Source organism: Camarhynchus parvulus, chromosome Z (genome assembly GCF_901933205.1).
Source record: "Camarhynchus parvulus chromosome Z, STF_HiC, whole genome shotgun sequence".
Classification (NCBI taxonomy): domain Eukaryota; kingdom Metazoa; phylum Chordata; class Aves; order Passeriformes; family Thraupidae; genus Camarhynchus; species Camarhynchus parvulus.
In genome coordinates, this window is record NC_044601.1 from 49,694,633 (window position 1) to 49,718,405 (window position 23,773).

The 23,773-nt window shown below is 34.4% G+C and overlaps 1 protein-coding gene across 2 annotated transcripts in view; it reads right to left on the reverse strand.

Annotated features, from left to right (window-relative positions):
* The window catches only part of CWC27 (CWC27 spliceosome associated cyclophilin), a 100,288-nt gene that overhangs the window by 34,536 nt on the left and 41,979 nt on the right, over positions 1 to 23,773 (reverse strand). The gene's annotated exons all lie outside the window — the stretch shown is intronic.

Sequence of the window (23,773 nt, forward strand, 5' to 3'; positions counted from 1 at the left end):
AAGTTGTTCAGTGACAAAGACATGAAATGTATGTAAGCATATGCTATTAGATATGAAAATTAATTTCGTTCTACAAATACCTAATGGGATAACACTAGAAAAAAGAAACTAAAATTTTCAAATCATTATGCCAATACCAAATGAAATCTTTTTCTTCATAGAATCACAATTTTTAAGGGACCTCTGAAGATCAGACAGTCCAGGTTCCTTGTTCAGTTGAGGGCCCAATACAGGAGGATGCTGAGTGCACTGTCCAGTCAGGTTTTGAATATCCAAAAATGGAGACTTCAAAAAGTCTCCAGGCAACTACTTCTTAACGTCCCTCAATGCAAAAAAAGCTCTTCTGTAAATTGAATTTAAATTTTATTTCATGTCATGCCAATTTACAACCATCTAATGGTTAGCTCTGGAAAAGAACTGACAAATAATTCAAATTTTTCTGATGTTAGAATTTGTATTTTGCACTTTAAAATTTTTTTAGCTTTAAATTAGGTTCTGGTTGATTTAAATTTCCTCACAATCAGCGAGCTGCAGAAATTATTACAATGCAGGAATGTGACATGCAAGCATTTTCCCCCCGCACTTGTTTTATGCACCTTAATTTTCATCTGTAATACCTCTACAGACTACACCCTTTTCTAAGCAGAAGACTTGAAACTGTTGGGTGATGACTACTTTTGATTTTCATTGTCATTTGTATGTATGCACAAATACAGAAAAGCCCATGCAAAAAGCACTTGCAAAAAACACAAGCAAGGAAGACTATCACTGTAAAGTTATTCAGCCAACCACATCAGGAGGTCTTTATTTTCAACAGCATGGCAGAAGCTGCACTAAGCAAGATTAACAGCTTTTACAAAAAACTACAGTTCTACTTTTCTACCTGAAAAGAAAGTAATAGCGGAAAAAGAGATAGAGATTTTTGATCCAAGTATCTCCATTGCTTTTCTATAAATTGGGGTAAAACTGTAAAAAGCTGCATGACAATACTATTACAGTATACTGCAACATTTTCTTATTGAAGTTGCACAGCAGGAACAACACACATCAATAAAAGGTTATATGTTTAAAATATTTAGAGTGACAGACAGTGGCAGAAACACAGAGAGAGTGGGTTACAAATGGCGCTTGCGAATAACAGAGTCTAGCACATCAGAAGTTTTCTGTAAGGGGGACCCACTTATTTAGCTAAACACTGTTGCAGCATGAACAATGAACTAGCTAGTGACTATTATGCAGCCCCCCCACATCCTCTTTTTCCCCAGTAGAAAGAGGTTTTTGTACTGAACACAGAAAGTCTAACTCCAAAACATTTATTCAAGACCTTTCTATGATCAGTACTAGGTCAATAAACAACTCTGATACTTGGCTCTTTACAGACTCCACACTTAGCATACTTTTTTATTTCTAGGTGACTTTGCCAAATCAGGTTGGTGAGAAAGGCAATCATTTCATCTTTGGTGCCTAGGTGCTTGCACGCACTAAATTTGCATTCAGGTTTCACATAACATAGCTGTTACTTTGTAATCAATTATCTAAGTGCCTGCTATTCCTGGAAGTTTCTGTTGCTATAAAAGCACACCTCTCTGCTCTATCCTTGTCTCATTGCTCCCTTGATTCCACAGCTACAGCAGGCTCTCCTCTTCCTCTTGCTTCCTGCTTCTTCCTCTTTTTCCAAGTTTCTGCAGCCTGGAAACTTCTACTCTCTATATGCAGAGATACTCCCAGAGCAGATGTAACCTTCCTCTGCAGAAGACTGAAAAAAATCTAGCCAAATGGTTCGTAACACCAGAATTTTCAGATTCTACTCAGAACAATAAAATGATTAAAAATAAAATGATTTTACAAAATTTATAGTGATACCCCATTTGAATTTCTGGTTCAGCAGTGCCTCGGTTTGATAGGACTATGAACAATGAACTGATAAGAACTCCACATGTTAAGAGCTATGAGTACTTAGGTAACTTTGTGCTGAAATCTAGTTACACCAGGTATGGCAACGGCATCAACTTTCCTAGTAAACTATTCTGAACGCACAATCAAGAAACAACAACTCTACATTGTTAATTATGGTCACCACTCTGGCTTCTCTTTAGCAGATTAATCCATACTGTTTTAAAAGAGCTCTTTTTAAAAGAATGTTCTCCTAATATTCACTTTAATCACATCTGTCTAATCCAGAACTCCCTGCAGTATTTCCTTAGTCCTTCTCAAGATGGAATTTGGAATCAGATATTCTGATGGGTTTCAGCTTTCCTGCAATTCTCTGCTGGTGGTGCACTCTGTTCCTAACTCAAGAAGGAGCATAAGGTCAACACTGCACCGAGCACTCATTTTCCACAATGACTCTCAATTCACCTCTTCTTGGTGATTTCTTTCCAAATGTCATTCAGCTGTTGTACTGTCCTGCAGCTACAATCTGCATTTTTGATTTTCAGCTATAAAACATAGCATTTAGTTATATTACAAGGATGTTTTTATTGTATTGTGCCAACTTAGGTATTAAATTCAAATTATTCGTAATATTCTGTTGACATGTACTCTGTTAATTTCTAATGAGGATTTCTGAAAAATAAAAATAAGAATGTCACTGGCTTTCAAATAAATGCTTGATACAAACCTACCTGTACTATAAACATTGCAGAAGTTCAGTTATTTCTCTAAATCAAAGAGTCAACATTTTCTGAACCTGTATCATGTAATTCCCTGCCTCCAGTTATCTACTACCTACAAAATCACACTAACTTGCAATAATTTTAACTTTGGTAACTTCTTTTTCTTCTGAAGAGTGTACAAAACCTATTATACCTGGTTAGGAGAGAAGGAAGGCTAACTTTCCTTCATTTCTCTGTATCATACCTATCATGATGAAATAGTAGTTCTGTTCTTTGAATTCTTCTAGCTTTCTAACTTTTATTAAAATTAACATTAGTAAACCAGAAAGCATTATATTCTCACTGAAGTTCTTACACTTAAGTTAGCTAACCCTGTTATCTGAAAATGTTTAATCTTAAAAGATGAGGGAGGAAACGTTTGAGAACAGCCCTACTGAGAAGGACTGGGAGGTGCTCATGGATGAGAACATGAACATGACCCATCAGTGTGCACTCTAAGCCCAGAAAGCCAGCTGTGTCCTGGCCTGTATCAAACCAGCATGGCCCCCAGAGAGATGGAGGTTATTTTCCGCTGTTATCTTCTTAATAGCTTATATTCCAAGCCTCAACTTTCTAATATAAATAGATATTATTTTTCTTTTGTCTTTTAGATCAGAATAATATTCAGTTAATAAGAAATGAAATCAGCTGGAAATTCAGCCAAATATTTTAGGTTAAATGGATAAAATTGTTTCTGAGTGCCATGTACTGAAGATGTTTTCCTGAAAGTAATTAAGGGTCTTCTGAATTTACAAAGTAAATTTATTCAAGAAAGAGAAGCGCTGTATTTGACTTCACTTTGGCAAAGGAAAAGAGAACTGATTACAGAAATAAACAGTAATTGTGACTTTGGTGTAAGTGACCATATGACCATACTTGCTCTGCACAAGTCCAAAACCATTCCTCCTTCTCTACATACACATATAAGCCTCTCTGTACTTGTAGGCTTCTGCACGCATGTATATAAACCATAACTGCCTGTATTTATTTAATCATACCAAGTCTCTAACAAATCAAAAATATATTATATATAGACATATAAGACCTAGAGGGACACAGTATGTTTTTCCACTGTCATTTAGGAAAAAAAAAGGCTGCATATATTCAAAATGAATTCAGCTATTCCCATCTAGTGATGACAAATCTCAGAAGATGCTAAGATTCATTTGATGCTGTATTCCAATCACAAAGTGCTGGAAAACTTTGCATTTTATGCATTTCCAATTTTACCCCAACTCCAGTCTAAACTTCCCTACAATTTGTAGCATTCACTACTCCACCTCTAAACTCCATGAAAGACCCTAGAGAGGCTCAACCTCCTTGAGGTAACCCTAGCACACAGTCATTCCCTGATGCTGGTACAACCAATATGAAACAAGACCACAGTCTTTCAAAACCGAAATATTTAGGTGGTGGCAAAACAAGACAGATCACTCACAGTTGGAGCATTTACTGAGATAAATGTAAATTTATAATGGAGAAACTATTCAGAGACTAAACAATAGAAAAATCATGGCATCTTTATCACTGGGCCTGAAGTTTTTCTAGAATGCAAATCACGGTTGAAACAAGAATTAATTCAGGGAAGTGGTGTAGTAATGATTAAATTATTATTTTTGATGGCATAGTATGTTATTTTCCCTTCTTCTAGTTCACTATTATAATTATATTGCTTATATTTTTTTAAAGACAATTTCCTTCCATTTGCTTTTGCTGTCTTCTCATTCAGCAACATCAAAAGAAAATTATTAACTGGTTATCCTTAGATGGTAACATTATTAGGAAGTGTTGTTCCAAGTAATCATATCAGAACAAAGAAAACAATCTAAAATACTCTTATTAATTTTAAAAGCAATTCTAGAATGTTATAAATAATAAAAGTATGTTAAGATTATTACATAAGTTTAATTTTTACACAAGCAGAATCCTATAACACCTTAATAAAATAAAATTACGACTGACGTGCTTCAACATTGCTCATGTTAATTTCATAGCAGAAGAGATGATTTTAATTCAGTTTAGATAAACCAAATAAAAACCAAGCTATAGTACAATATTATCCTTTCATCATGTAAACTAATAGCCTGGAAGGAAGTCCTGGATTCAATCCCCTCCTATTACAGGCAGACACATCTTTCCCCAAACGTATTAATTCCATTAAAAGCACATTTCATGTCCTCATTCTTGTATTTATTAATGATAATTTTGAACACTCATGATTTACATGGAAAGGTTATTCTAGAACTGACAAGCAGGCACCTTAATAATAGCAGAGGCAATGAGAAAGAAAACAGAAATCTCTGTTCAGATAATAGCTTTGTTTTCTGCTAGGCAGTCTTGAAAAATGCACAATATTCTGTTTGAGAGTTCAAATTCTAAGTTAAAACAGTAATAGTATTTTAAATACAGAATCCCAATGATAAAACAAAACAATATAAAATGTCATATTTGCGCAACTTGCAGAATGTGTGGAAGAATCAAGGTGAACGTTCTGCTCTACACTGTCAGTTTTGAAGCCTTTTCTGATATTCCCCCTTCTGCTCCTTGGGGTATCTGTGAACATGCAATTCTTGGAATGGATAGCAAATTCCCCATTTGGCATGTACATCTAAGACTTTTATAGGGTTCAAGAATCTTATTTTTGTCTGGATTGCATTACTGTTCATCTCTGGTACTGCAAGAATTTTACAACTGTAAGTATTAGAATAAAAATTATGGATTTGGAATATGCACTTTTCTCTTTGCCAGCCTGGTTTTGCTGTAGAAGTCAGACATATATCTGTCTGTTTTCTGCAAATGGTGTATTGCAACTGTATCTCAAATAAGATGATGATATAAAAATGGTGGCAGCCATATCCAGCAGTCTTGACATTGGAAAACTGTAGATGAAACATTTTAATACAGCTGCTGGGTCCTGTATGGCCACCTGTGTTAAGAGTAAGGCTGACAGTTAATGTTGAGTTTGACTTTAGCAGTAGCTGTTACAGTTTGCAATTAGTATTGCAATTCTGTGTTTTAGAAAGAAAATGTTAACTTCTGCACTGAATTAATTTATGCATGAATCACCAGTATTTATATATTTTACCCAGGAAAGATTTCAACGATGAAATCTAAACGGACTGGCATGTTTATTAAAGACTATGTGTTACTGTCTTTTCACTACCATAAACCTGAGTGTAAATAGGTGCATCACATCACTAACACTTCAGAAAACTGGCACTCTGTTTTAATTATACATACCGAACTGTAAGCTATGTGGTATGTCAGCAGTCCCAATACTGTGCAGTGAATTCTCACAACTGAAACTGATGAAGAATGTTACCATTTTACTCTACTGGGAGAAACTCAGCAAACAACAGAGCCCATAAGCTGAACATGCAGTACAAACCTGCGCAAAAAAGATACCAAAGCAGAGGCAATATATTTTATTATGGTTACTAACACAGATGTAGAAGGAGAAACCCCCACAGGTTTCAGGGCACACGAGCTCTTCTTCAGCTAGTTTATTTTTCTTCCACAGTTTGCTTAATAGAAGGTATTAGCTTTCACTATAAACTTTCTTTGCTTACATTGTTCAGTCACCAGTTACACTGCCAGAAAATGCAGAGGTAGGCATTAGGGTATGTATAGAAGCATATATCATATACCACATATCATATATTAAGGCTGATTTTATGCACTATCTGGACCTTCTATGTTCACAGCAGATCCTGGAACGGATAGGAGACTAAGTTTTCTCAGTTTAAGACGGAAACCTAACTTTGCTTACCGCAAGATAGTTAACAACTGTTAAACCAAACAAGAAAAAGTGGAGACCAACAGCATCTCTCATCCAGACCAATGCTATATTTCTCTGGATTGCAGATGCCTAGCTTAATGCTTGATAGAAGTAGGTTTGCAGTTTGGTTTTTATTTTTCAATAACACACCTCACTGCAACCCAACAGAACTGTTGCAATTAGGTTTCCTCTTACTCTGTCACTTCTGAATGATGGGCTGTAGGAGGAACTTCTGGTTTTGTTCCTTATTATGATTCTACGACTCTTAAATTTCACCCTATTTCTATCATTCAAGCTTTTGAGATCATATGATTTTGCACTAGGATATTCCTGTCTCATTAACATTACCTTCCAACTTTATAGTATTTACAAGCTTCTGTTAACAAACTGTGGTGGGTTTTTTTTTTAGTATTTAAAGTATTACTGAAAAACCTGGAATTAGAACTAGCTTTAAATTTGACCCAAAACAACACCTTTCAACATCCTTTATGTTCTCTTTTGACCAACTTCTTGCTTATTTTGCAGTTCTTGTTCTTCTTATGTATTTCCCTCTCTTTAATTTTAACCATCTCCTCCAGGTCAATCCCAAATAAATTTTATCATGAATATTTAGCCTAGAGAAAAAGCCTACCATGGCTCAGGAAATACCTATAGGCTGGTCAATTTATAAGAATTTTTTTAGTAAACCAATTCAACATGTTTTTTCTATTAGTCACTAATAAGCACCTTTAATATTCTTGTTTTCATACTAGATCATTGTCTTATATTGTTCTACTATCTTATGGAAGCAAACCAAATCTGAAACTTGATATGAAATCTTAGAAGTGTGGTTTCACCAGAAAAGTCAAGCAGGTTCTAATATCTTAGATAAAGGTAATAAACCCTTTAGAAGTAGCAAGGGTGTACACAAAAAAAATCCCAAAACTATTACTTGCAATGCAAAACTCACAAAAAAATGGGCCAGAAAGAGCAGCAATTAATTAGTGTGACTAGCAAGCAGTAAAACAATTTTTAGAAGAATTTTGCCTCTCTAAACCTGAAGTTAGAGCTGTCAGAATAGATTGCAAAAGGTCTTATGTTAGAAAGTGTATTAAAGGGGCAAAGATGAGTTTTAAAGAGGAAACAGCTGAAAGTTTAATGCTAAAATGATTGAATTAATTAAAACAAGAAAACTAAAAGAAGCCAGAGGTCACCAGGTCACATGGGATTAAAGGGAATAAAGTAAAATAAAATCACTGCTGATCGGATAAATGATTGATTTGTGTCAGCTTCCTCAAAAGAAGATTCTAGGAAGTAACTCTCCAAGAACTTGATCTGATATGGATATAAAGATGAAACAAAAAACAGAGAGAGAGGCGTCAGAAGGGTAAATTTCAACCAACTTTAAGTGTGATAAAGTTCCAGAGTACATCTTCAGAAACGAACTCAGAAATTACTGTTTCACTAACTCACCTTAAAACCAATGTTGTACCAGATGACCAGATAGCAACAAACATTGCATCTCTAGAACAAAGGGATGACCAAGGACAGCACAGTGGACATTGTGACAGCTTCTGTTTGAAGTAACTAATCAAGTACTCAACTTTACTTCACTCAAGTAAAATTCAGCTTGAACAGTGAGTCTCTAAATTTTCTCGCTAATCCAGTAATTTCATTCAAACATACTGATGAAGGTGTGGATGAACAAAGTCATGGACAACAAGATGAACAGCTTTATATATCCAAAAAGCCTATACAATGTGCCTTTTAAAGAGAGAGAAAGGGGTGAAAAGTGGATTGAAAATAAAGCACAGAGTGAAAAAAATTAGCTAGACTAAGACAAGAATAAGCAGTTACATTGTTTATTTCAGTATAACTAAATACTTCAGGTTAAATACTCTGAAAAAATGGAGTGAAATACATTTATAGAAGATCCAAAATCAGGAATTCAGCTAATTCCAGATAAAATATGGTGATTTCTCATGGTTTTACCTCAGGAAAATGGAACAAGCAGGTTCTCACAAACTCTAATAAAATTATGTTACAAAACTGAAGAATATCCCACTGAGTGAAGTCCATCTACTCTTTACAAGGACTGTTACTCTAAAGTAACAGAACAGGTTCATGAAAAAAGCATATGAACTTAACTAGTAACAGCACAATGAAGAACTCTACCAATCTGTTGTGGAAAACAGTAACAGAAAATGCACATTTATTGAGGAGAATAAATCAAGAACTATTATAGCGGCTCTACAAGAGACAGCCAATATTACTCCATTTGGAATACTATAAATGAAACAGAATATCCTATGCCAAAATTGCCAACACAGTAATACAGGAAACTCCAGAAAAGATGACCAAGATTATTCCCATCCTGAAAAATCACCCCTGACCTGAAGATAAAGAAAAAAGGAATTACTCATTGCAGAAGATGAGACAGAGGAAACATGAAAAAGTGTAGTAAAACCACAACTTACTGCAAACTTTTAATATCTAGGCAAGGAGACACTCAGTAATTCAGAAAAGATAAAATATTTTTCATTTTTCAGATGAGACCACAGTTTCTTTGGGGTAAAAAATCTTCACATTATTAAAAGTATGTCTGACATTTACATGAAAACCAGGAACATCTATTTAGAACAGTTAGTGCTAAAAATTAATTTCAAAAGAAATAGAATACTCTATGCTTTGGGACCACCTAATTACAAATCAGCTTACAGGCACTACTGATGGATTCCTTTCCCAATTCTCTGAGGCCACAGGCCAGACAATTCTACTTGCAGATTCCTACATCATCAATGGAGACAAAGACATTTCAGACCACAGCATATGCCAAATGGAAATTTTTCTCTACAAGTCTCATTCTGACTCTCCATTTTATGTGAAGTGTCATCAGTGCTCATGATTACTAAGCACCAAGATATTTGTATCAGCATCAGAGTCTTCAAAAGAATATAATATGAGAGATGATGGAAATATCTTTCTATATATTCTAGTAATGCTGGTATACCATAGGTTATTTAAAACATCTAACTGGATAGATTAAACTAAGAACATAATATATGCTAATTACATATCACCATTTCTTGGAAATTGGATAAAACACTTGCTCTGAGTTTTGCCTGCTGTTTCCCAACATCTGACAAAAATTTTTAACAGATGGAAATGATTGCAAAGTGAACAGCACTCCCTTCATGTTCTCCATTCTGCTGATTTAATCACAAACCCACTGAATCTGATAGTAATGAAATAATAGACTTGTTGCTGATGAGATCACCAAATGGCTTTCATAAAAACCTATCAGACACTGTAAAATATAGTCACTACAGATATACAGAGTTATTTTCTGATCTCCATATTATCTGTCAATACAAAATAGTAAATTCTGTAATAGAAGCAATGTTAAATAAACAAATTTTATTTGTAATTACATTGAAGAACCATATTAAAAAAAGAATTTTGCCAAAAATCTTTCATAGAGCTAGACATTTATAGATTTTAACATTCTTCTCCATTACAAAATGTCAACATTATTTCTGAGTGAATCTGCTCTGCAGTCTCTATATAACTGGTATTTTAAAAAACACAAACCATGTTAAAATGATTTGCTACTGCAGACTACAACTGGGAACTCTGAGTACACAGTAGCTAGTAGTTCTAATAATGTCAAAAAGGCTTGAAACTAAGTATGTCTTGAGGTGCTCCCAGGATCAATGCTGAAATGTCTGAAAGATCAGCTAAACATCCTACAGAATCTACCTAATGTATTCCTCCACAAGCAACTACAGATTTTTTTACTACTTTTTTTACTAAGACTTGAAATGAGTAGATATCTGAAGAGAAAATAATTTAATTTTTCCCAAATGTCAACTTTACATAAAATTGCTTTTTTTGTCCATAAAAATGTCATCAACTTAATGTCAGTTTAAAGACTGTCTGCAGAATGTTTCAAGTCTAGAAAGAAACACTGAGCCTCACTCAAAACAAAAACTCCCTCCTTCTTCCAATAGTACTATTTGAGCCTTAAAGGATCCAACAGTGTGATTCATCCAGCCTAGGGATCCTCCCTGGCTGCCCCCTCTTCTAGGGGCTCCTCTGATCCAGACAAGAGAGAGCAGACTGGAAAGAATTTTTGTGGCAGCAAGAAAAGAACCTAGCTGCAGCAACTGCTTTTCCCAAGCCCTCTTTTGTCACATGAAGGAACCACATGTACATGATGTGACAGGGTAGAGATGTAGGACACTATGGGAAAGTCAAAAGCCAGGATTTCCACTGTCAAAACAATTTACATCATACTTCTTCTGAGGAACTCCTGAAGACAGAGATTGCTAGGTACAGGCTGGATAAGATGCTCTGGTAATGGTATCCTGCTCCTTGTTTCCCTTCTCCTATTTAAGGCAGAAAACAGAGACATACACAGTAAACAGAGCACTTCAGAGAATTATGCTCCTGACTTGCACAACAGAATGCAATCAAAATAAGCAAGTAATATATTGTGAATTCTCTGTCTCTCGAAAAATTATGTAGCTCATTCATTAGTCAAGCATGGTTAGCTCAGGCTACTCCTGCTTCTGTATCAGAACACAAGCTGGTTAAGACGACCATTTAAAACCCCCCTGCCTTGATTTTATGACCTTCTCTATCTAAATAAGCTGACAGAAGGAGAAGATCAGTTTCAGCTGGGATTTTGGTGAGAATGGGCCATCAGGTCCTTCTGGCTGTCCCATAAAAGAAGAGATCCTCATGTCAAAGTTTGTTCATAAATCAGATTTCAGACATTAGAGACAGGATGTGATTAGCGATTCTGGCTACAGATATTTTGTGTGGAAGGTGAATTACAATATAAGTGGAGATCTAAATGAGCCTAAAAAATACATCCAAACAAAGAGAGGATAAAAATATCTTCAACAGAATGTAAGATACAGGTGCTATTTGCTATTTTTCATATGACAAGGACTTGTGGGTATAAAATGAAACGGCAAACCAGCATATTTAAAAGAAATAAAAGGAAATATTGTCCACACTCCTGACAATTAAGTTGAGGAATGTATTACCACAAGATACCAAACAGATCAAAACCATGAACAGGTTCAAAGCAGCTAGGTCTAGTCACAGAAGAAAAATATACCACAGAAGATTAAACAGAAAAGGCCAAATGAACTTCCTGACTAAATAAGTGTTGAACTTCACATTGTTGGAAAAAGGAAAAGCTGCCCAGTAGTACTGTAGCACTATGCTGCTTCTGTCCACCATGAGAGACAGGACATTTGGTTAAACAGATCTTTGATCTAATTTGGCATAATTTATTCTTAAATCAGTTATGGTTTCTAAAACCTGACACTTATTATCTTAACTTAGTAACACACAACCATGGAGTGATATCTGCCATACTGGAGAGCTCCATGTTTTAAAGTTCATAAATGTATTTATTTTTTAATGGATTTTAGGAATTAAATACTGCTCATGTAAAAATATTCCTCACAGAAAATGATTTGCCATTTTCTGTTTCTGAATGGAGGGAAACTAAGTTTTTTTGCAGCTCCAAGAAAGATCATCCTCCTATTTTATGCAACAACTGTGAGATATGTGGTGGTAAAACAGAAAGCAAAAGCTTTCTAATTTTATGTAATGCATCAGTAGTCAAACAAGGAAGTAGATCAATAACCAACAGATTAATTTTGAAATGCAACCAAAGCCTGCCTCAGTATTTATGACCTGTGGAAACTTCCTCCATATTGAATACTTAATGCTCAACCATCATGCCACATCTGATATAAGAGTTATCTGAAGAAAGCCTAAAGATTACTGAATTAATTACACCAATGTATACACAATCAGAAAAATTATCCCAGTTTCCCCACAGTGTTATCAAAGCATGTATTTCAGTGCATAGTATGTTCTGTATATTAGTTTTTTAATTTCAACTATACGAGTCACAAAAACCAGTGAAAAAAACCCCATTGTAGTAAGACTACTACAAAAACATTATAAAATTAAAGTGACCATTTCTATAACAATTATTATAAACGGTGAAGTCTCTGAATAACCAAAAGTAAGGTCCATTATTTCAGAGTCCTACAAGCACCATCTCAGCTCTAGGTTATTTTACAGAGGAATATTTGAGCTGATCTGCTTCCTACTCAAGGTGGATTTCACATTCTTATGAAGTAGTTTAATTTCTAATCTCTTCCCATTACCCCTTCTCTGCTCATGTGAAAAATGAATGGCTCCAAAATGCCTCTTACATTATTATCCCACACCTGTACACCAATTAAGCATGGACTATATGTGAGCCAGAAAAAACATTTTGATAGCTCTTTAGGCTGAATGAAAATAATTTCTAAATTGAGCTAAAGCATATCTCAAAAATGAATTCAAGTAGCAAAGACATTTTATTTTTTCAGTAGATCTGAAACTGGACCTGAAGAATTATGTTGCAATAGATGTCTACGTCAGATATCAACCCACACTCAGGTGTGATTGAAAAGATTTTTAATTGACTAATAATGAACATTATCTGTACCAAGCCAATTTAAGGATGTTCAACAGGATGCTTTATTCTAGTAGCCATAGCAATTTGGTGATAACTAAATAACTAGAGATAATTGGCATATACAACCATGTCAATTATTTGTATTGCAAGTGCAGTCTCCAATTCTTTGGTTTTATATACTGCTTTATATATAAATAGTTCTACTGGGTTATTATAGGTACAGGTTGATGTATTACACCTATCTCAAAATGAAATAAAACGAAAAAAAAACCCCAAAACCAAAAAAAACAACCAAAAAACAACCAAATGGACACATCTATTAATTGCATAAGCTTAAAATGTTGAGGCTGAAACATTTCCAAACAACAAGCTGTAAGTATACAAGGAAAACTAACCTTATATTGGAACATTTCTAAGGTGCTACTTAGAATGCATTTTATACCATATGTAACTGCTTCAATTAGGAAATATCCTGCAAGTTTAATCTTTTTAGGCTTCAGTCAATTAAGTTTTTGTCCTTACTAGTTGAATTTATTATAAAACAGCTGACCAAATTTTATATTTAAGCTGACATAGGTAACATTTTCACAGCTCATATCACAAGAACAGTTTGATTCTCATATTAACACCACCACTGACATTAATTTGATCAGTAGAGGGCTGTAGAGGGCATTTATCTGTCACATATGAACATGTTGTCACATAAGTAATATTTTAAAATTGTAAATATAGTACTTGATTTAATAAACATGCAACTGCTTTACTATTGTTTAAATAATATACTACATGGTATAACATATACTTTAACCATACCGTGTTTTACGCTCTATGGAGTAATGCAAATTATTCTTGGTATAGAAGTTCCATTAAACAGACAAGAAAACCAGCTGTAACACACAGAAATATTTCTATCACCTGCTCTAGAGAGCGCTCTTTTTGATTAAGGAACAAAAAGTTAGAAACTGGTTCATCTCTACTTTGGAAACAAAACAGGCTTGTGGCATCATAACAAAGCTTGCAACACGGGTTTTAATTAAGTACAGAAACATTAAGGCCAAACTCTGTTTCATTAAAAAGTCTTAGAATTTCCAGGAGTCTATTTGTCCCAACATCTTAGCACTAAATAGTGCACTATCTCTAAGCTGCTTGGTATTTAGAATCAGAATGCACCTAAAAATAGTAAAGTCTACTAATAAACCAACAAAAATCAGTGCTTAAAAAGTTAGGTAGACAGTTAAAATAATAATGGTATCTGCACTTCGAAATCAAAGGATGCCCCTTTCTTTGACATTTTCTTACTTAAATTACTGGCAAAGAACATTTGTTGACGGTCAATAAAGAAAAAGATAAAAACATTATGCCAAGAAGTAGTCTTTCTACAACAACATAAGGTAAAAAAGTTATCAATATTCTTTTTACTTTTCGTCTCATGTTTAATTTCTTCACCACACCTGTTAATCAGTACTAAAACAATTAGGGATCACTGGACACAGATAGTGGGTCTCGTGATCCTCAATGTTACTTTTTCCTTATATTAAAAAAATTCCTTTCTATCATGAAGTCTATGCATAACAACATAAAAAATAATACATATTTAGGGGTTTTTACTTCAAATTGTAATGTATAGTACTATAATACGTAGAGTACATATAGTACAGTATACTATATAGTATTATAATATAGTATTAGAGTATTAGTTACTTCTCTTTTATCATTATTAGCATTTTGGGAACTGGTTTTCATTTGCTGATTAGTCAGCAAAATCCTGTTCCTATTTTTACTGAACTACTAAAGATTATGAATAAATATTCTCAAGTGAGGAATGTCAATTGAAATGCTTCATATAAAACACTCCCATGTCACTTAAGTTACCATATTTCAAATTTTTTGTGAGAGTCCATCTGATTTTTACAATTTAAATCTAGAAATACTTGGGAAAATGCTTCCAAACTAATATCAGCAGTCAATCCTCATTCAAGTCAGCTGTACCACATTTTATTCTAAAAGTATTTTATATCTGTAATATCCTTATAAATAGAAGGTTACAGCTGTATGCTCAAAAGTTCATATTCTAAAGGGTTAAATGAAGAAAAAAGAAAGTGAGACTAAATTGAGGGATGACAGACATGTCAGTTGAAGAAAACAAAATAATGGATTTAAGAACTTCTTCAGTGTTAATAGATTATTGAGATAAGGTTTGTTATTGAGGTCAACAAGTAAGTATTAGATGATATTTAAACACTGAGTATGTTGATGCTTTTTTTTAGAAAAAGAAAAACTTGAGACACATGTGGCACACAGCCTCGGTTAGGAGGCTGCAAAAGGAGAGCAGGGGATTCAGCACATATTTTATTAACTCGATTTTCTTTTCAGCTTTGCAGTTCACCTTAAAATAAAAGCTTAGATTCTGCTGAAAACAGCAAAATTTGTGGAAAATCCACAGGGAGGCTCCAAATCCTTGGGATTTGTGGATTTTCTGTTTGAACAGATTTTTATTGTTCCTGTTGATTGCCCCAACACTCACTTTCAGGCACCAGGCAGCTTGAGTTATGCTATCTGTGGGCATTTAAACAGTACCAGCAGGTAGCTTAACTTTCCAAACTCATTTTTCCTAGAAGGTAGAATGCCAAATAACTGTTTGGAGAGACATGAAAATGTAAAAAGAATGATCTGATCAGTTTTGTTAATTTAACTTGGTTTAATAATTGCCACTGACTTGTTAGATATATTAAGTTATAAAAATATTTTTATATGGACTGACACCTCTATTTTCATTCTTTTTGTTATTGCCTGATCACATACTATAGGAAAAATGGCTCTGTCTGGGCTAAATGCCCAGAACATTTGAAGCATCTCATACTGAAACAATAGTACTCTTTGTTGAACACCATCTGCTAGCAGATTTTTTTTTTAATCATTGTGTGTCTGCTAATACAGATGCACTGCACTTCCACAAAAGTGGAATTACATTTAAGCTCAGACTAAATACTATTCATGTAAAAAGTGTTTCATTTCACATAATGATTGAGCTGCAGTTATATTGATGCAACATACACAAGATAACCATGTTATATGTAACCAGATTATTCAGAAATATTTGCTCTTGCTCTTTTGATTTTTAAACAGTCATCATTCATTCAGTGCCATAAATCTTACCTTTCAGTGATCATTTGTGTTGTGAATTTGTTGGTAGTTTTCATAATTCTGTATTTCTTCCCTAGTTATTTTGTGTAAACTGACTTGGCTAAATTACAAATCAGACAGTAAACAGTGTGTTAATAAAAATCTGCAGACACTAAATAATTCTTATCTGCAGTAAGAAACCAGAAATGCATTAACAGGCTTAAAAATAAAAATATGGGCAGAAATGAACACTGTTTTGAAAAGTGCAAGAAAAAAATCTAGGGAAGATAGTTAAAAGTGCAGTTAAGTCAACAGGAAGAACCATATAGTAGCATGAAACCCACAGACAATGCAAACAGAACTAAAGACAGCATTGTGGCTATATTCACAGTTCTCTTTAAAAAAATTTGTGGAATTAATATAATGGTCATACCAGTCCTGGCTGAAGTTCCACTGCAAAAATGACATGACAAATGTTAAACTGATTCTTGGAACAGCTAAAAAGGGATAGTTCAAAATTTGTAGCAAATTATTTTTAAAGCTGGATGAAGAAAATGCAGAAGATCTACTAGGTTACTTAGTTTATCTGCTTCCTCTTTCCTGTGAGACATGCACCACTTTTTGGTACTCTTAGTATAAATATCTCAAACAATCATTTCCTTTTGTTTCATAATTTGGAAAATATTTCTGATATCCAGTTCAAATATTCTGATTCTCCCTTCCTTTCAGCATCTTGGAACTTTTCTGTTTGAAAACTCCCATAAGAAATATGCTATTGTACATCCTCAGACATGAGTAGACACTAAAGCTTTAGAGATGACCTTGTGTCCACTGACCAGTTATAACTGTATATACACTCAGGCAGTCTCAAATACAAAATAAAGCATATTAGCTTAACATTAAATTAAAAAGCCAATTACAGCTTCCCAAGGCAATTGATCTTGCAGCACCATGTCAATTCAACTTTAAGCTTTTTGTAAGCCAAGCCAGAAGGCACTTGGTTGAGACTATATCCAGTTGTATTTCTAAACTGAATGGAATTCAAGAAATAATGAAAGTAGCATGGATACTTCAGAAATAGATCCTCTGTTTAGTACTCAAAATGCATTAAAAAATTAAAATGGATAACTGGCTTCTTTTAAAGTTTCCTTATCCTTTAGTAGGTACAGTAAAAAAAAAAGTAATTTGTAAAGAAATACCTAGACAGCTATTTTCAAGATCCTAATCAATTAATGTTTCTAGTGAGCAAAACCAGAAATTTCATAATCCACAATTCTACAATTTTTGGGGGTTGTGGCCATTGGAAGACAAATCCAGCACCAAAGCGGAATTACATATCTTGTAAGTCTCGTACTTTGTGAGTAGCTGATTAATATTTTATATAAATGCCTTCCAACACATACTCCCAAGTGAATTTAGTATTTATACCATCACATCCTTAAAATTCTGACTTGCAAGACAAGGCTGCTGTTCATATTTCACATAATTTAGCTGAGGAAAACAGTTAGCGTCCATTGTATTATGAAGTAATAATGTATTAATAAATAGACTACAGGCCCATAAATGTTTATCCTGCAAAATATTATAAATTATTTTAAGTACTCTGTATAAAATAATCTCCCTTGCATATCTAGTCTCAGAAATGATCAAGCAGTGATGAACCATTGCACATTTTTGTTTAAAATAGTCTTACAAAAACAAAATATAGAGAAGATAAATATTGATTTCTACAACTGACATATATGGCAGAACACTTCACAATTAGCAAAACCAAACTCAGCTAAACAAAGCTTTAATAGCAAAGCAAGTAATACATTAAGAAACTTTCTTGTAACTCATTACTTTCTAAAGAATTTCCCTACTTCAGAATCTTTCTCAACACAGGATTTCAATAACAGCCAATATCTTTTTAAAGTGATCCACTGAAGCAATTACTATACAACAAAACATTAATAGGAAATCAACAAGTTAAAACCTGGCAAGCAGGTTTTTTTTTTAAACTGTGGTAAATAACACAAGCCCTTAAAAACCAGCAACAGTTTATTGGATTTCTGTAGGCATAGCATGATCAAAGTGTTCCCTAAACCATGAAAACATGGAACTATTAATTACATGTTCAGAACATTTTTAAAGTACATTCTATTTAAAAATTGCACATTGCAAATAAAGAAAAACTGAACTCCATATTTATATGGAAGCTGCTGCGCTCATGTGTTTATGTCTCAGAGCTACATAAATACATCATTTGTGCACATTGCCTCCACCTACTCTCAGGGCATTTTTTTAAAGCTTGTTCACAGCTTCTTTTGCAGGCTAATCTATTTTTTCCTGATAATGAAACCTCCAGTAGGCTGGCAGCTAGTCAGCTCTTTCACGCACTTTTTCACTTTCAAGTACTTAACATAACTTTGTGTAGTTTGGAAGCAGGGAAAGAACTATCCTTTTTCCTTCACAAGATTACCATTGATTTGTCTTGTCCTTAACAGCTTCTCTTCTGTGTCACTGCAACTACAAGAATCCACTGAACTCTTCTGCTTCACTGTGTTAGCAGATAAGAAAAACACCAACTAGATGATTTCTGACATGAAAACTTAAAACTCAAAAATACATGAAAAATTAAATATCCAGTAAATCCACTGCTAGCATTTATTTTAGGTACACAAGTCCTTGATACTTGGTTATTCATCATAAGGAGACATTAATGTGTTTGACATCAGTTTTGGCTCACGGCTCATGAGTTTTCCAGGAGATACTCTCACAACAGTTTTCCCTGCCTTTCAACAGTTATTTTTCTTTTCAGACTGTTCTACCATCCTCTTTAGCCTTTTAACAATCCATCCTTATCTGAACTATTGCCAAATACTGTCTTTTGTGTATTTGCGCTGTCATTCTTGCAGAAGATTAGGCACTTGTTACAAAGAATGCCGCAACCTTCAAATGATACATTATTCCACAATTTTTGATCTGGTATAAAACATAAGAAAAAAAAAGAGAATGGATTCATTTAACATTTCTGACTGGTATATGACATACTGAAAAACCATACTATGTATACGCTTGTCAATACCTTTGCTTAAACTACTTTGAAAGTCAAAGAGAAGTGTTAATTCATTAACAACAAGTTTTTCCACCACTAGTTTAAAGTACGCCAAAGATTGAAACCAGCAGCATAAGAAGTGAGTCTTAGGAAAGTACAGCCATGTCTTTCACCTTCCAAGCTTCATGTCTGCCCTTCCTACCCACCCTTGACACTAAGCAGCTATGTAAGAACCCTATGACAAATGAAAGTAATTTCTTTAACATTCATAAGAAAGCAGTAAAATTGCCCAAGTAGATAGGGCAAAATTAATAAATATTTCTTATAGAGGAATATTTACTTAGCTACATTTCACAAAGTACAGCATTAGAAAAAGAAGTAGTCTTTTAATCACAATTTTCCTCATGATATTCAGCATTTTCTACACAAGGAATTTCATACTAACAGAGAATAAACGCTGCTATAAAAATTGTGGTTTTAAGTTTCTCTAGAAAGAAAAGCAATGTAGTGAGGGCTTAGCCAGTAACAGATGTCATATAAATACCACTAATATACAGCATCAGATCTATCAAAAAACACAACAAACCAGAAAATTAATCCATTTGGAAAGAGGCCTAAGTAGTAACTGCATCCACACCCCTGGCAGTATATGGTGAGGCATTACCTTCAGGCTAAGTAGACTGCAGAAATACAGCAGTTCACAACTCTCCAGAAATACATTCTAGAGCATTTAGGAAAGAAGAGACAAGTGAATATGTAGTTTTTAAACCTAAGTTTCAAAGATGCCTCCTTAAAACAGAAAATTACAATTGTATTTTTAAGGGAATGGAATTTGCTGCTTCTGGAGAGGACAGATACCTTGAAATTACAGAAGTATAAGAGAAATTTATTAAATTTGAGAGAAGAAAAAGAAGCACAAAATGAAATTGACCCTAAGTGATGATTTAAGTTTTGTCTACCTTTGCATTAGAAAAGGCAACATAAGAAAGAATAATGTCAGTTTTTGCTATTTTTAGCAAAATTATCACAAGAATGTGCTAATTGGTGTTACTGAAACATACAGAGTCTGCCTTGGGTATAGCAATAGAAACAACTAGCTCAAAATGCTACCCTGGCATTCAGTAAATTGAATTTGCCAACACCACATGTCCTCTGTTGATTACATTTGTCCAACAGGAGAATCAATCTCACACAACTGTGTAAGATTGTATGTTTTGACTCCAATCATACTCTATGGGCACAAGGAATAGGAAAATTTGCATTTGTTACAGACAAGGAAAAAGAATTCAGGCAACTGCCTTTCATGCATCTGCTGTGGTGTAAAAAGGTAAGCTGCTGCATTCCCCTAACAGCCTAGCTTTGTACACGAATGCTTCTCAGCTCCTTCCCCATACACTCCTTTGCTTTCTGTTTTCCTGTCCCTTTTGTCTAGATTGAAATTCTGTGATAAAATCCAGATAGAAACTAAAACTTCACCCTCAAAAGCCTCCTGTGTTACTCATCCTCCACCATAATATCCACAAACCCCCAACTGATACCACGTGTAAGCAGATGTCAGCCAATAGCCCCTTCTGTCCTCTTATTTTTCCCACTGTCTTTCCCTTCTTCCACTTACCAAAACAGTTAAGAAGAAGAAAAGAACTACATTAATTTCTAAACACAACCTTGTGATTTTGGACTCTGTATTTGCATGTTGCATCAATGCCCCGACCCCAAATCTCTGATTGCCTATAGCTTTGAAATACACTGGCAAAGACCGTATCCTTTCCATGCTAACACAGGATCCAGCTTGAAATGGCATAAAATACAGTTACATATCCTCACTGAGGGTATTGATACCCTCACTGTCAATAATCCTCAAGGCTATCAACAGAGAATAAATTAATTTTCTTTTTAAAAAACAACTTTGATGAGTGCTTCAAAATGAGCAGGAATATTAAGCATAATTTAAAAAATCATTATCAAGAGACCATCTTCCAAACAGGTAACACCATCAACTGGCAGCAAAGAAAGAAGAACCATTTACAATTTTTACACGCTTATTTTGTTAAAAGTAAGCATAATCTAACCATCAGGTTGGATTTATTTATACACATATACAAAATTAACTTTTCCTCTCCAGTTTTAATTGCCAAATGCCTTTAAAGATGAATACAATAACTAAATGAATAAAAAGACTTATTTATAGAGAGTAGATAATGTAAATGGAAAAAACCCCAATCCTGCAGTTCAAATGCACATCCTGAAAGGATATTTCAGGGACCAAATTCAGGGTCTACATCACATTTTAAAAAGTTAATGTTGGAACAATAACTGAATACAGCTTATGGTGTTAGTCTGGATGAAGTTACTTCTGGGACAACCAGCAATCTTGCATTCCATGACAGTGCAAACCAAACTGGCTTATGCAGGTAAGGAATGGCATTAGGAGTTTTTAGGAGAAAAAATTAATCTACTTGAGGGGGAAAAACCCATGATTTTTGAAAAAATCTGCACAGTGGACTACTAAAGATTATTTTTAAGAATGAAGACACTACATTTTAGAGATGGGTAAATACATACAGAATATGTCTAAGTTGCAGTAGCAGTAGAGACCCACTTGCTATGTTGTTAAATGCAGTAATAATTTTGTTTGTGAAACTATCAGTTGCAATAGTTAGCTAACAGCTTGATATCTCATCAGGCAGGTTAGTAGCCAGGAGAATAAAAAGAGCCTATACAATCTCTCATATATATCCAAAGCCTGCAAAGATGCACATATTAAGTGATAGGCCCAGGGAAATAAAGGACAAAAGTAACAATTCATTAAACTACTTCTTAACTGAATAGTTTTTAATATTGAAGATGCACAGATTCCATAAAGTATTTTGAGATTATCACTACACATGCATTTTTACTCATGTTTCAGGCCTTTGTTTGGGTGGGTTTTGTATTGTTTTAATTTTGGGTGGGTATAGGCGTCCTATATTTGTTCTTGAAAAATTCCCAATTCATGATACCACTTGAAGATGAGTTTTACTACTTTGTGTCTTTTCTGTTTTGAACTCAAAAACTAAAACCTAGACTAAACTGAACTGGTATTACATATTTAGTATTTTCAAGAATAGAAACAGTGAAAGAAATAACTTGCTCTTATGTTTTTCCTGTAACTGGAAACTTCTGGCTTGCCCATGTTCCTTTTCATGACTGTTAGATTAACTTAATATCATGCAGCTTTTTCATGCTATTTTTCAATATAGATGAGCAGGAATTACATGCAAAGAGCTTCAAGTCAATAACCTAAAACATAGCAAGCTAAGCTTTATAAAAATGCTGGTCTGTAAATGAGTGCAAAAACATGTGACAAAACAGTGAATGTGAACTGCCTCAAGACATAGCTCACTCAGACTCTTCAGACAGTGTTAGCAGTCTTTTTCTGACCACACCTGTCCCACAGGAGTCTCCAGCGGAGTAGTGATGTTATGTTTTAGTCTCAATTCATGAAAAGAGAAAAGCACCCTTTCATCTGCTTGGGGGGGCATATAAAAGACATTTCCAGCACACATAGTGAGTTTTCCTTAAAATGCATCCTTTTCCTCTAACTTCACTTCCTTAAGATACCTCCAAACTCCTCTCACCTCCATTCTGTGCTACGTGTTTATGTATTTCGTAAGAAGTTCTAAGACCTGGACAGTGTTTTGTCTGTCTCCAGTTTCAGCCTTAACAAGCCTCTCCTCTTACCACACAACCCAGTGTGTAGCCTTTTGAATTCAATGAGTCAGCAGCTTTTACCTTCCACTGAAATGCCTGCAGAGCATGCTATGTCTCCACCAAAAGGAGAACTGTATGCACTGCATGCAGAAAAAAATATCAACATTTACAATAAAAGGAAAATAGAGCCATTACCTACTCCCACTTAAGCGGACTAAATATTTAAACCAATTGTGAATCTTGTTCTAAGTTTTAGAACTCACACTACTACAGTTGTACTGTCGCGATTTTTTTACTTGCTGTCAGTGTATAAGGCAGTCATAGACCATGGACAGAAACTGCCAACTTTAAGCAGAGTCAACAGCTAGCACCAAAGCAGAGAAACAGATACTGGCCAACTATGTAACTTCTCATAACATGATGTCAAGTGTTTGCACTGAACCATTCCTGATTAATCCACAATAATTTTAATAACAACAAAAGAAGTAATTGTTAAAGTATTTTATGTATATGAAAACATTCAGATCAACAATTAAATGAAGGAATTACTGCTTGATTTCAGGGAGAAGTCTGAGGAAAAACATTACAAAGATAGCTATGTCAAACAATTTCTATCCACACACACAGAGGGATTAAAAAAAATACTAAACAGAGCCATAACCCATTAAGATCCCAACTTTTTAATGAAATGGTTTTTCAGATGACCCTGTTCCACTTTTCCAAGATCATGATTACAACATTAATGAAAAAAGTCAGTACCCTATGAAGAATAGTGGTTCAACAGCGAATGAGAAAATGAAATCAGAATGGTTCAACATTCTAGAGGAAAATATAGAGGGCTGAGACACATGAACTCACTTCCTGGGCAGTCCTTATAAAAATAGAAAAAGATATCAGAATTGCACAAAAGATCCCTGTTAAGCATCCATACAAGCTGGATTTTAGGAAAAGGCACTGCCATTTGAAAGAACAAGACACAAAACTAGCAAAACCAGAAATACATTGCTGAAACAGTTCTG